The sequence below is a fragment of the Zonotrichia albicollis genome, chromosome 22 (genome assembly GCF_047830755.1).
Source record: "Zonotrichia albicollis isolate bZonAlb1 chromosome 22, bZonAlb1.hap1, whole genome shotgun sequence".
NCBI classification, from domain to species: domain Eukaryota; kingdom Metazoa; phylum Chordata; class Aves; order Passeriformes; family Passerellidae; genus Zonotrichia; species Zonotrichia albicollis.
The window spans coordinates 480014-482422 of NC_133840.1; positions in this window are offsets into that span (position 1 = coordinate 480014).

Consider the following 2409-nt stretch of genomic DNA (forward strand, 5'->3'; position numbering starts at 1 on the left):
ACCGCCGCCATCTTGGGCGGCCGAGGCGCCGGGTGCGTGTCCCGGCGTGCCGCGCGCGCTTCCCGGCGTGCACTGCGCGGCCGACCGCCTGAGGGGGCGGCCCGGGAGCCCCGGGAACAGCGGGGACTGTCCGGGGGCATACCGGCAGAACCGGGCGCAGCCCGCAGGCCACGAGGCACACCCGGAAAACATCGGTCGCCGCAGCAGTGGCACCGGGCACGCCAACACCGGGCACGGCGGGTGTCACCGAGCACCGGGAAGGCGAGGCACCGCCGGTACACCGCATCGCCCCTGGCCTCCCGCAGGCACCGGGCTCTGTAGTGCTTTCCGAGCGTCCCTTCCTAGGAATCCCTTCCCAGGACAGCTCTGTTTTAGTGAGTGACCTTGTCCCTTAGGTCTGATTCACCAGCTGAGAGAAGGTTCGGATTCTTTGTGTCCATCACCTCCGTGTGAGGGGAGCTCTAGGGGCTCCCCTGTGTACTTCCCAGAGCCCCTTCACAGGGGTAGCATAGAAACACTCGCATTTTACACTGGGAACTGAATGTTCGCGTTACCTACAAGCCCCATTTAGTTAAATCTCAAAATGTCCTTTGTTTGGTATCTCAAAATGGTAGTTCCTGGTGGTAAACTGAGGCGCAGACCAGTGCTGCTTTAACCCGTGCGCTCACAGGAGGTGACAGCAGAGCCTTGGCACTGCCCGTCCCAGCTCCTGTGTGGCTGGCACAGCCGAGCAGCTCTGTGCAGCACGGTTCTGCCAGCAGTTTGTAGTTCTGAGTCCCCGTGCTCTGCAGTGATCTGGTGTGAGGGGCAGCAGTGCTTGCCCAGGAGCCTGCACAGCCCAGCAGGGTGAGTTCCCAGCTGCGCTGGCCAGGGACAGTGACCACAGCCACCTCCAGCGCTGACAGCAATGCACTGAGAGTGGGGCCACACAGCTCTCTGAAATGCTGACCCAAGGAAAGAGGTAATTCCATATGGAAAATTATCTAGAGAGCAAAAACTGAAAGAAACTTCAAGGGACACTGAAAATTTCGTAATCAAAAGCTGTATAGTCCTGTCTGTTACTCCTGTGAGTAGCAGTGGAGGTTGCTAATGTAACAGTTACCTAATGGATCTCTGTGTTTGTCCCCAGAGCACCTGAGGGTGCTGGTGTCAGCCTTGCCTGTGCTGGGCCTTGGCCACTGGCTTGCTCTTGTTTATTTTATACAGCACTAAACAAGACAGGGCTGTGCAAACCCCCTACATCACACTTGTCAGCGTTATTTCACAACAACATAAGAAACAGGGGACCGAAATTTAGGGGAAGACTTTCAAATGGTTGCCCAAATTACCTTGGCTTTATTTCCCTCTACTTGCAAAGCAGACAAAATTGTTTTGACAGCCTCAATATTCTAATATTTCAAGTATTTTGGAGTGCGTATTCAAGTGATAATTAGCATCTACCCAAAAAAATTAAGTCTGGTTCACGGAGATTAATCAATTTCCCAGAGATTATTAGGACACCGGTATTTTATTCTCCTTTTGCAGCTGGCCTTCCTTGTAATATCATTGCTTGATACTAGAGTGGAAAAGAAGTCCCAGCTGCCAGCACAGCTGAATGGTGAGGAGTCTCAAAGCCCATTTTTCTTGATCATTTCCTTGATTGTCACCATGTACCTTGATAATAGCAAACACGGACCCTGCGCCTCAGTGGGGACAGGCAGATCCAAATTGCACAGCTCCCTCTGATCTCGGCTTCAGTTTTTCCCTCAGAATATTCCTAAAGGTAGTGTTTGCAGCTTGCACAGCTCTGCTGCACCGTGAGCCAGGCTTCTTCAGGGGAGTTTTTGCCATCTGGGGTGGCACACACAGCAGTAGCTACTACAGCTGAGATTATGATTCCAAACGTTCCATCAGCCCTTGCCACACGCTTCCTGCTAAACACGGAAACTGGATTCATTGATAATTCATATGTTGCCTCTGAATGAAAGTTGTCATTAATATTCTGCGCGTGTACATATTTGTGTAGCAAAGCACCTGCAGTGACTGTACTGCTGCAGCCAGCTCATGTGCACATTTCACGTCCGTCGCGGTGCCTGACCTACAAAAGATAGGAGCTGTTAGAGCCACACAGCTCTGGAAGGGAAAGAGTTGCGTGGAAATGCCTCCACAGATTTGAACTGAAAGATCAGTGCAGTTTTAGGTCGGGACTGAATTCCAGTGACACAAATACTGTCATTACAAGGTGCCTAAGCACATACCAAAGGAAATTGACTTGTAGCTATGTCTTGCAGTTCAATTTAATGAGTCAATGGGCATGTCTACCTGTGCCATTAACCCTGTCACTGGGATAAATCACAAGAAATGAGCATTTTTTTTCTTCTTTTTTTCACTGGTGACTTCTCTGTGGCTCAAGCAAGGCTCTAGAACTGC